This window comes from Rhipicephalus sanguineus, chromosome 2 (assembly GCF_013339695.2).
Source record: "Rhipicephalus sanguineus isolate Rsan-2018 chromosome 2, BIME_Rsan_1.4, whole genome shotgun sequence".
Lineage (NCBI taxonomy): Eukaryota > Metazoa > Arthropoda > Arachnida > Ixodida > Ixodidae > Rhipicephalus > Rhipicephalus sanguineus.
In genome coordinates, this window is record NC_051177.1 from 69,241,680 (window position 1) to 69,253,790 (window position 12,111).

The following is a 12,111-nucleotide window of genomic DNA, read 5'->3' on the forward strand; positions in this document are numbered from 1 at the left end:
CGAGCCAGTTTCGCGCGCCTCCTCAAGAGCCGTGCTGCGCATGCGTGAGGATCAGTGATGTCACGCAGCTGGCGCACCGGAGCCGGCACCTCTCGCGCACTCCGCCGCTGCCGCTCGCGACTCGCCGCCGCCGGTCTCTTTCCAGAGGAGTCACGTCGTAGCCGTGGCAGACGTATTGGCGCCGGCGCGCGCGCAGCTCTTCGCCTTCGCTCTTCAGTCGCCGTCTGACACTGCGCTGGAGCCGCTTGATAGCGCCTCTGACTTGCATTTGCCACTGTGGTATAGCCATGGAGAAGGAGAGCGCAAATGCTGCTCAACGGCGCGGAAGAGCGGAGAAGCTTCACTCATCGGATCCCGAAGTAGTTGCCTGGCAATTAGCGGTTGAGCGTAGGAAGAATGAACAGAAGAAGGCTAAACGTGCTGCGGAGACACGAAAAGCTAAGAATAATCAGCTGAACCTTTGCTAACGCTACGTATATCCTGGCATAGCCGAGCTAAGCCACTGCAACATTTTTTTCGTTTTGTTTTTATGTTTTCCTTCTACGTTATGGCACATACCCACTCTGGGGGATTGGCCAAGAATTCGTTGTTTTTTATACCATCCGTTGTCTGACTTCAAGAGGTAAGTAAAGTATTACTTGAGTCGAACATCACTGTAGCACTTGATTATCAGCTAGTAAAATTCAATAAATTGCGTACTTAAATGTTTTGATTGAGTGGCCTTTTTAAAAGTCACAACACTCTATGAGGCAGTCTTGGAGTTTGTGCGCATGTTTTTGTTCCGTTGTATGTCTACATTCGTTAACTGCGCGTCACCTCGTTTCATACCTCGCTTTTCAACTCATTCTTACATAGGTGCACGTGAAGCCTACAGACGCTAATTAATATCCTGGGATGCCATTAGATAAAGCCAAAACTAGATCGTGATGCCCTTCTGCAATATATTAGAATGTCGCTTCCATATGATAACAGGATAAGAGTCTTAACAAGCCTCAAGTTGGCGCCAAACCTAACGACACACGGCGACACCTCTCGACATTTCCGCACTAGGTCGCCATGACGTCATAAGATGACATCAGGGCGTCCGCTAAGGCATAGAGCTAGTTTCAGTATTGCTAAAGGTAACAAAATAGCTATATTATGTTCTAACAAAAGTCAAATAATGTACAGTTGATCCTCGTTATAACATATAGCGAATTATCGGTGACAACGAACTAAATACGAACTTTGGTTGGTAACGCTCAATGTCAGTGACATTTGTTCTTTTTAATAAATAAACTGAAAATGTGAGAGCTACCGAGATATCTGCTGCGCAACGAAAGAATATTTGGTTCGAGGGAGACGCACAACTCGAAACGCACAATTTAAAAAGCAAAATTAATATTGAAAGACAATTCACAACCAGAATTTTTTAAGTGTATTTGTGCCATTAAAATTGGTTAAAAATGTGGTTTAGAAAGTTGCGGAAATTTCACCCATCCAGCAAAAAAAATGCGCAATTGAGTGGTGGCGCCACTTAAAACGCCAGAAGGAAACAGGTAACGATTACTTCGCTTATGGTGGATCTGAAGCCAAGAATAATGCATTTTTGCATCTAATGTTCTTGCGCAAGTCCGATTGCCGGTTTGTTAGAGCCCATTTTAAATATTTACTGTTACAACGAATATCGGTTATAAAGAACTATTTTATGGTCGTAATGCTACTTCGTTATAAAAAGGGTCGACTGTACTTTTGGAAGTTTCGAAGACACTTACTGAGCCACAAAGGACGAAGTACGGAAGGTATACACTTTGAGCGGCTTCACGTTCAAACGTCGCGACGTCGGCGCGAAATTCAAGAAATAAGGCTTTGAACTACGTTTCCGTTTCGAATACCGAACTCGTTGCTCCGAAATTAGAGAAAATAAAGTTTTGAGGTGCCATCTTTCCAGTTTAAGTCGACGAAGTGCTCCTGCTTCAGTGTCCCTTTCAGAGAAAGCTGTTTCTCACAATGACGCAGCTTGCGCAGACGGGCCTACCGGCTCCCTACGCCAATCCATGCCGTCAGACGTGGCCCAAGTGCTTGCTCCAGCAGCTGGAGGAACCGTACGGAGCGTACACAAGAGAGGTAACGATTATATCGCTACTCGCTTATCAACACTTGCGTATTTGAAAGAAAAAAGAGAGAGAACAGACAATTTAGAACGTTATGCATACTGTATACTATGGAAAAGCCGGTAAGATCGATCGTTAGTCTATACAGTCAGAGTGTGCGCTTTAAAATGAACGTAATGTATACGAAGGGAAGCTTATTCGTCCCTTTCCTCATTCACAACATATGATACTCTGGAATACAAATAAACTAACGATACAATGTTGGGCAATTCATCCAACCATAGGCCTTCGAGAGGCGGGGGGGGTTGGGGGGACAACGTATTACCACGCAAGCGCCCCCTTCCCCTTCGCTCGCGAAATTGAAAACTCACACCATCTCCCGCTAAAGGGGCCGTGAGGCGACGCGAAGCAGCGTTTCGGCATGTCGAGCCCGTGTTTCAGAGGGGGAGTGAAGAGGGGCAAAGTGGAAGGGGGGAGAAGAGAGGGAGGGGAAGTGAAGGGGGAGGAGGGGAGAGGGAAAGTGGAAAGGGGGAGGGGGAGAAGTGAGGGGAAGCGTAGAGGGGGAAAGGGGAGAGGGGGAGTGGAGAAGAGGTTTGGATAGGACGTGTGTGGAGAGGGCTTGCGCATGCGCAGTAAGGGTGGTCACTCCGCACACCACCACCACCAGCGGATTGAACTCCGCCATAAGATGCTTCGCATCCATAGGCGTGCGCAGGGGGGGGGGGGGCAAAGGGGGCGAGAAGGGGGGGCGCAAAGTCAGCCCTATACATTGTAGGGGGGGCGATAGGGGGGGCGCAAAGGCAGCCGCATACATTGACATAATAGGGAGGGGGGGCGCTGCGACGAACCTTCGCCCCCCCTGAAGGGCAACCCTGCGCACGCTTATGTTCGCATCTAAAAAATGTTGCACTGATTATGGTAAACAAATGCTGTCGTTCACGCTATACCAACATTGCTAAATACAATGAGCAAAAAACAGTTTAACATTACACAAGCTTCATTTAAAGAACTACGGAGAGTGTTTGTCACAACGTCCTTGTCATAAACTTGCCTTCAAAATATCGTCGTGTATTTGTTTTCGTTTTCGTTTATTGTAAAAGGAAAAGTTTCTGAGAGTTTCTTTACGTGGTCTGTGCAAGCATGCTTCTTTCTTGTAGATCAGAAATGTGCAATACATTTTACGTGCATTTTGTTTTTCTTTTTGTAACCACCGTCTGTGCTTACATGCGGGTAGGGTGGCCAGGACACCCTCAAGCTGGTTGATCAGCTTTTTATTTCCCCTGGTCTCCCGCAACCTTTTTTTTAGTGTTGCAGATAAAATGAAATGAAATATATGCAATCCGTGGCTCGCTTGACAGGCAAGCGTATGGAACGTACTTGTGGCTACGTGAATTTTCAGCGTGTAGTTAGACCATCTGGCCAGGGTTGCCGTTGGGTGGATTCAAAAAAGGAGCCAGAACTCAAGCTAAAAGTAGCCAAAGTAGCCACGCCATTTAACCTTGTCGCCAGATGTGCAGCCAAAAGGTGGAAAAGAGTTATTGTGAAAAGAGTTTTTATTATTGAACAATGAATAATATCGCTTTGAACCAGCAATACAATAGGAATAAGAGCAGAGTGCTTCTCTCCCCTTGCTTGGTATTTAAGCCATAAGCAAGTTGCAAAGAAATGAACAAATTATAAGTTCTGTGCGCTTTCATGGTAGGTCGATTCCACGAAAGATCGAAAAAGGGTGTATATTTGATGTTTCCGATTTTCCTGATAATTTTGTATGTTGTGCACATATGACTGCACAGCACGAAATCGCAGTTCGTTTTCAAATAAAAATTTTTTTCAACACAGGAAAATTCGACAAGTGTCGCCGGTTGACGACGACCATTTTACGAAGAGAGCGTTTTCGTAAATTCGCAATCATGCTTGCGGCCACTGAAGCTATATATTACAAATGTCTTTCTTTTTGGCGGAAGTAGAAGTAAAGAGGAAATAGCTCTTATCATTTCATGGAATTCTGAGTAAATTATGTATTTTTAAAAATTCACGAAAAACGCTGCGTTTTTGAAAATCAGTCAAATTGGGGACGCTATGGCTGCTTCTGTGAACATCTTAGCTTGTTCATATTTGCAGTATGAATAGGCCTTTATGTGAATAATGAACCTCTGCATTTGTATTTCTCTAATAATTTTCAAAGTAGTAAATTTTCATGCTCGAAACACCAAAAGAGAAAAGTGCTCCTCCATTCAAAAATCTATAATAAAAAAAACCCAATCTCAATTTTGTTCAAAGTCCCCCAAAATGTTCTCAAAGGACTGCAGAATGATATTATGAAAAAACATGTTGCATCATTTTTATTACAACAAAAGCAGAAAATGTCAAACATTGTGTTTCCAGAGCGTGGTGGCTACTGCGCAAAGGACATCTCTAGTAACAAGAAAATACAGTCACACGTATTTTTTTCGTTTCTGAGCTTCGCTAAACAACAGTAATGATCTATGGTCGGAAATTGGGAACTGTTTTGTAAAGAAAAAGACCGTTCCAATTAAATGCATTCGCGTGGTTTGCGACTTCACGCCAGTGTTAGACATCCCTCAGTCCATAGTATGCACTTTCAGTTGTAGCCTCCTTTTATTTCATCTATTTCAGTTGAGTATAATTCATATCTTGAGTGCTAAAGAACGCATTCCCTCCATGCATCTCTTATGATGATGTGCTGTGCCAGAATTGAGAGATTGGTGTAAAAGCCAAGGTCTCTTCATGAATGGAAATGAATTTCTGGAGAGCGGTCGCCAAGAGGTGTGGTTTTTGTTGGCCCAAATGTGTACGTTGTCAAACCTTATGTGATCAATGCAGAGTTTAAAAAGAATCGATTACGTGAAGATTGGTGGCAGCAGTTCTGGCCACGGACAAAACACGTTTTGTTTGCATTGCATCTGCTTTGTTTTGCATATGCTTCTTTCTCTTGAAGGAGTGCTGGCAGATCTGGTTTCCCTCTTGAATTGAGCGCATCCTGCTTCATGACCCTCCGCAAAAGAGTCTCGATCCGATATCTTCTACGTAACGAAAATTCTGCTGCAGCGGAATTTTCTTTTTGTGCACCATGAGGCAGTCCGTACAAAATCTCGGCCATGGCTATAACGCCTATACCATAGCCACCTTCAAAGCGTAGGATAGTGATCGCATCAAAGTGAAGCACAATTTGGATGCTTAACTTCTATCTCAGGTGGTGTTTGGCTGACTGGCACAGCCGTACTCGTTGCTGTCGTCTGCTCAGGCGGGCGTCCATCGCGCCGCCCTTTGCACCTGTCCGCCTAACGCATGCTACTCCGTTTACACGAGTGCTTGTAGCGCGGGCCACACGATCCGCACGGTGCGGATCCAGAGACCGGGCGGGAGAGCGACGAGCGGTGAAAAATGTATCGTGTAACCAACGCAATCGACACCCCAGCTTTTTCTCGTGCATAGCGACAAAGCCTGGCAAACAATGTGTGGCTGCTGTGCTTAGGTTGCACTGCGGTACTCGCCGTTCACCACTGCCGCCATTTGCGATTCTCACATTCTTACAATGCATGATCGACTCAGCTACACATATTTCGCGTTTAGCTTCGTTACTTTTATAGAAGCGCATTTACTAAAAAAAATTATCCAGAGGAATGAAAATGTCTGTGCTGCCCGTCGACGAGGAATGTAAGTGGTGTCGCAAATGCATTTAATTGGAACGATCTTTTTTTTCTTCACAGAACAGTTCCCACTTTCCAACAATAGATCATTACTGCTGTTTAGCGAAGCTTAGAGAAGAAAAAAGACGTGTTACTGTATTTTCTTGTTACTAGAGATGTCCTTTACGCAGTGGCCACCACGCTCTGGAAACACAATGTTTGACATTTTCTGCTTTTGTTCTAACAAAAATGATGCAACATGTTTTTTCATAATATCATTCTGCAGTCCTTTGAGAACATTTTGGGGGACTTTGAACAAAATTGAGATTGGGTTTTTTTTATTATAGATTTTTGAATGGAGGAGCACTTTTCTCTTTTTGGTGTTTCGAGCATAAAAATTTACTACTTTGAAAATTATTAGAGAAATACAAATGCAGAGGTTCATTATTCACATAAAGGCCTATTCATACTGCAAATATGAACAAGCTAAGATGTTCACAGAAGTAGCCATAGCGTCCCAAATTTGACTGATTTTCAAAACGCAGCGTTTTTCGTGAATTTTTAAAAATACATAATTTACTCAGAATTCCATGAAATGATAAGAGCTATTTCCTCTTTACTTCTACTTCCGCCAAAAAGAAATATATTTGTAATATATAGCTTGAGTAGCTGCCAGCATGGTTCCGAAGTTACGAAAACGCATTCTTCGTAAAATGGTCGTCGTCAACCAGCGACACTTGTCGAATTTTGCTGTGTTGAAAAAATTTTTTATTTGAAAACGAACTGCGATTTCGTGCTGTGCAATCATATGTGCACAACATACAAAATTATCAGGAAAATCGGAAACATCAAATATACACCCTTTTTCGATCTTTCGTGGAATCGACCGGTATAGTTTATGTAAAATAGATAGAGTAATTGCCGGAGACAGAGTAATATTGGAAAATTCCAGCCAACTAGTCAGTAGGTACATTAATCGTAGAATCAGGTAGTGCTTGAAGTCGCGGACTGAAAATGATAGTTACCATAATACCAGTCGAGCTTCAAGTATAGTGATATCTTGTTGAAAATGACCAGTCGAGCCTCATTTTGTTGCAGGTCTCTCTTTTTTTGTCAAGTTCACACGAGAACACGAACTGTGCATCAGCATTTGAAACTGGCCCGTAGCGTCAGCATCGATGGCGGGCAGCGTGAACAGCGGGATAGGCACGGGTTTGCCAGCCTGCGCGCAACATTGTCAGTTTGATGGTAGCGCGAAGGCGCACTTATACTTAATCTTTCATTTTCAAGCTATATTGCATAACTTCCCCCTTTCGAACTTCTATTTAAGTTTATAAAACCACCGAATTCTTGGCCAATCTCAAACAGGTGGTGTGAGTCACATAGATTAGGCGAATAGGAACTTCGTCACTCCGCCTTTGCAGGCGCCCCGCGAGTTGCGTTGAGGCACCTCGATGAGCACCAGACTGATGGCGGGGAGGACGACATGCGCATGCGTCAGCTGACACGTCGGAAAAGCTTGCAAACAAAGGGTAGTCGTTAGGCCTGCTCGGTATTTTATCAGCAAATAGTAAGAAAAAATGGCTACTAAACGCGCCAACATAGAAGTTCAAGGTAGCCAGAAAGTAGCCATGGCGCCAATCTGAAGTTTTCGTCGCCAGACAGGGTCGCAAAATAGCCAGTTTGGCGCAAAATAACCACCAACGGCAACCCTGCCGTCTGCTTCTAACGTGCAACGACCGTGCCTCTATGACTGGAAATCATAGGCGTGCGCAGGGTTCCCCATTAGGGGGGGCGAAGGTTCACCGCAGCGCCCCCCCCCCACCCTACTATGTCCATGTATGAGGCAGCTTTCGCCCCCCCCCCCTCTTAGGCGACTAGAAGGGTCAATGTACGGGGCAGATTTTGCGCCCCCCTCTTAGATGATTAGAGGGGGCGGCCGCCCCCCCTGCCCCCCCCCCCCCCCTGTGCGCACGCCTATGCTGGAAATCACCATTTAAGCAAGGAACAAGCAAGAAACGTACCGTATAAGACTCTAAACCGCAACAATCGAGAAGTCCCACTGCACGTCGCTGGCTTCTTCAGAACCCATTCCTTCCATATGCGAATGTATTCTGCGTAGCGCTCCTGCAAGTGCCGTGTACGCTGCAATCGGTTGATATTGTGTATTGATTCCTACCGTTAACAGCAAACAATATACAATCTGCGTGCTCCGCGTGTTCTGTTATTGTGGCTGCGTGCAGGACTGCCTGAACTTGTGCCTGCAGCGCATCATCGTGGAAAGGTGCGGCTGCCTCTCCGCCCGGCTACCGCAACTGCAAAAGTTGGCCAAGACGTACGGCGCCTGCGGACGACACGGTAAGCCACTGGCTATGCAAGTTTCTGGGGCATATGAGTTCGCCATTGAGCGTAATACGTAGTACTTCGTCATCGCCTACCTGTTTTATTCACGAGGGTACTCCGTACGTATGCATGCAGTATACGCGTGTGAACAAAACTGTACAGTTGTACAATGGCACTCAATATGAGTTTCAACGCGGTGGTCATGGTTGTAGGAGCCCCAAGTAGACACTGTGACACCGTAAAACGTGAAATTTGGTTTTGGACATACTGTTAGTCGAAACAGTGTTCACGTCACTGATTGTTTTCTATGTCGCCGCCTCCGTGCAGTGTTGGCGTCGCTTTGACCGCGGCCATCATGCTGCAACTCCCAGTGAGCAGGTAACGCCATGAGAAGGACAGATAAGCGATGGTCAGTTAGGCCATCGGAGTGGATGCCAAAAGGTGGGGATCACAGCCAAAGACAGCGGAGAGTTATAGGTGGGGTGATGAAATTAAGAATCTGGCAGGCGCATTATGTGAAATCAGCTCGCGCAGGACAGCTAGGGTAACATATTATTGGGAGAGGTAGGCCTCCGTCCTGCTCTATTCATAATATAGGCTGATGACGATGGTGGTGATGACGATGACGTACGAAAGTGACGTCCAGTTTTGTCGGCCGACTCGGTTTCAACTTGAACATGCACAATTTAGCGCTAAAAGTTGTTGTAAGAAGTTTAACTACTCCTAGGAGACGTTGTACGTGACTTGAGAACAGTTCGCATATTGTACTGAAGGGCACACAAATAAGAATACAAATAAGAAAAGACAACTGACAAAGGATTAAGAACAATTGAAGTAAGAAAAACTTGGACGCGCTCTCACAACGTACGCTATAGCTACATACTATCGTTATTACGCCTTCGTGGCACAAAAGGCGCAATAACGCAGCAGTACATACTTAGATCGCGAGAAAGACATCCAAAATAAAGCATTGTGGCACAGTTACTCATATTTGAATTGATATGTCCACGAGTTCATAAACGCTGAAGTATTTGCGAGACGAATCTTGGTGGAAATCTGTTTATCAAGAATTTCTCTTCTGTTCTGTTATACATTGTTAATGGAGTAACGGGATACGCCATTTATCTTTATTGCGCTATAAAAATAAATATATTAATTAATTGATTAATAAATAAAAATAAATAAATATAAATAAATAAATAAATAAATAAATAAATAAATAAATAAATAAATAAATAAATAAATAAATAAATAAATAATGGGAAACCCCGAGGCGACCCGGCAACGAAGACTTCACTTTTCGCACGAAGGGCAAACGCACACTATTATTCAGCTGTGTGAGCAGTGTACAGTTTAATATGGCGCAAAATGAAGGTGCTGTAAAACATGGTATCTGCGACATCGATCAAACCATATTACGACCTACAATTTCTCTGACACTCGTTTTACGGCGGAGCTGTTAAGCTTTTCGTTATGCCGCTAGTCGTGGACAGAAGAAAACTACGATCATGCATGAATCGGCCCGCACTGTCTTCGTCCTCTTCTTCCTCCTCGTCGTCTTCTTCTGCTTCTGCTTCGCTCCCAGAACACGTGCACCGATATGTTCGGCGTGGGATGCAATAACTGATGGACGAGAGAGCGGGTACAGAGAGAAAGAGAGAGAGAAAGAGTTGGAAAAAAAAGAAATTCTTGGCGAGGCGGGATTCGAACCGGCGTACCCGCGATTCTAAGGCGAGCGTAGTAACTACTCGGCTATCCAGGCACGCTAACAGAGCAATTGCCTTGTATAGTGCAGTATAGCAAGGGTGTGGGAAAGGGAAGTGAGGGTGAGGAGGAGAGATCTGAGGATGATGACGGGAAAGGAGGAGAGGAGAGAGTAAAGCATGGCATACAAAGAAAGAGAGAGATAGAGAAAGAAAGGCAAGAAAAGGCAAGAATATAAGAAAGAAAGATAGAAAGAGCGAAAAAGAGAAAGAAATACGTAAAGAGAAAAAGAAAGAAATAGAAATAAACCGAGCCAATAGAGACATAGAAAAACCGGAGAGGTGAGAGAAAAAGAAAGAAAGAGGGAAGAAAGAACGAGACTACTAAAGAGAAGCGAAGAACGCAGCCCAGCTCCGCACTTCCTTCAGGCTTGCCACCACTAGCACGAAGCTGCCTGAATTTCTTGCGTCCATGCCTGCAAATTTCCTATCGCCACTCTCCAATTACTGTATGTGAAGCACCATCTGTAAACCACCGACCGCTTCTTGGAATAAAGGATGCAGTGCTACAAGAAAAGCGATGATAATGGGTGCTTGCGCGGATAATTCGCCCATTCCTACTGAACATTCCGCAAGGCATCCCAAGGGTTCCTATGTTTCCGTAAAGTTTTTACGGAAATATATGGACCTTCTATGGATTCCGTAAGGAAACATATGTGATTATTGGAATTGAATGCTCACCGTTTCAGTACACGGAAGTAAACAGCGTGCCCCTCCTATTTCAGAGCTCGAGTGCGCGGCTCAAGTGTCCGCAAACGAGACGAACATGCAGCTCGAGAAACGGTGTCAGTGCCACAGCTCTTGCGTGTGAGTGCACCTCCGTGGTTTCGCTTTCTCGGTATTCTTTATCACGCGTGAACACCAGTGCACTAACTTAGTGTAATAAGCGATCGAAATTGATAGGGAGCCGTTAATTACAGAGCCTCTTAAAACAATCATCGGTGCGTCTTTGCGGCATTGTGCCGTAATAACTGAACAGGGGGCTCGAAAGGAAAACACCGGAGAAAAAATTGGCCGCGTATCTGCGTGCTTCGCTGCAAATGTCGTCTAAAGACAATAGAAGAGGCGCTGCGTGAGATATGAACGCCATCTGGCAATACGTCGGGAAACGTGAATGCTGTGTTGCGGGCTGGTAGTCCCGGCGCAGCAGCAGGCGAAGACCGGCGGTGACCAACACGACCGGCGGGGACGCCAGCCAGCCCGAACACGCGGTTTGGCGCGAAGCGCCAAAGCAGAAGAAACGTCCGCACTCAACGAGTACTCTCCACACACGCTTTTATATTCACGTCGCCTGGGTAAAGCAGGAATGCCAGAGCGGCGCCCCATGGCATTCGTACAGTGCAATACTGAACCGAAACCGAAACACAACAATGAGCTCGTGCAGAGGGCACGGAGGAAGCCAAGTTTCGGCGCAGTCGCATTTTCAGCGCAGCTTAAGAAACTAGGGTCTCTAGAATTACGTATCTATGTTTTTTCTATTAAAGGAACACACCACCTAATACTTATCTAGTGATGTTGCGCCTCAAATATGCGTAATGTTTGCTTTTTGATCAACAATGTACACAAGTATGAACCTAGTCAGCCGTTCACGATGGCTGGCCCTTGGGCAAGTGGTTCAACTTTGGCCCAGTGGTTGAATCGAGGGACGTGCCTACAAACAGAAAGACAGAAAGACAGACCAAAATTTCTGCGTTTAAGTTCCCCAAGAAAGACTATCGTCTTTAAAAAAGTGGAGATTAGGAGAACCCTTACCATAAGCACCGCTTTCCTATATGGGACTGAGGTCACGCTTCCATCAGCTAGCGATTCCCTGCACAGCTGTAAAACAATTATCGTAACAATCCATAAATGTCTCGTGAACTGTTAAAGAATGTCCGACAAGAAAACTGGGCTTTCTAAACAAACGCCGGAACAACTGCTCCCGCTCCCAGTTATGACTGTGATGCACGACGAATTATTTCATCCCTTGAAAGTTAAGGGAAACTCTATAATAATACGCGACTGCAACAAACATGTTCTTAACACACAGCCCTTCTTTTCAGAGACATCACGTACAAGCGCGACGTGACGGTAACAAAGCTCAGAGAGGTAAGCACCCGCTGAGTACACACGCATAATCTCATAGCTGCGTAAACAGAGCGGGAGAGGCACAGAGACAAGGAGTCGACAAGGACTAGCTGGCGCTGACTTCCGACTAACACTTATTAACGCGATACATGGAAAAAGCAAACGAAATAGCACGCGTGATCACAGCTCATTCGC